The 602-nt window shown below is 31.2% G+C and overlaps 1 protein-coding gene across 1 annotated transcript in view; it reads left to right on the forward strand.

Annotated features, from left to right (window-relative positions):
- Nucleotides 1-602, forward strand: part of LOC119593703 (leptin receptor gene-related protein-like) — a gene marked incomplete in the record, with an annotated part of 9,528 nt that overhangs the window by 4,248 nt on the left and 4,678 nt on the right.

The following is a 602-nucleotide window of genomic DNA, read 5'->3' on the forward strand; positions in this document are numbered from 1 at the left end:
AGTAGGATGTATCAAGACAACTTTTTGGAGGATGAATTGAGACAGTCAATATTGCTAAGTTGATTCAACATGCTTTTCCTGTTGTGCTCATTAGATATGTCTAGGCTATAACTACAAACTTTATATTTACAACTTTTCAGTAGAAAGTTGTTAAAATCATGTATAATCTATCCTCCTTAAGGGTAAGATTTCTTACCCCCACAAAATTTTGTGTTGCAAAACCAATACTTTTGCAAATTTACTCCTGAAATTATTTGAAATTTTAGATGCATTATCTTTTGCATTGTGACTGTTAAATAGTTCAGGTTTAATATGATTTTAACAGAAATTAAACATCTTTAATATTTTTGCTTTTATAAACTCAATAATTTTGTATCGATTGGGAAAATTTACTCTGAGGAAGAGAAATGCTATTTAGTAACCTGTGTTACAAGGGCATACATAGAAAGCATTCTAAAAGTTTGGAAAGCAAGTGTAACAATAAGATTTTTAGAAAGAAGGACGTATAATTAGTAGGACTGGGCCAAACTTGATGATATTGATGAGGTTGATATGATGCACTTAATCAGTGGACCAGTGGTATTGTCAGGCACACATCCTTT

The sequence above is a fragment of the Penaeus monodon genome, chromosome 32 (assembly GCF_015228065.2).
Source record: "Penaeus monodon isolate SGIC_2016 chromosome 32, NSTDA_Pmon_1, whole genome shotgun sequence".
Lineage (NCBI taxonomy): Eukaryota > Metazoa > Arthropoda > Malacostraca > Decapoda > Penaeidae > Penaeus > Penaeus monodon.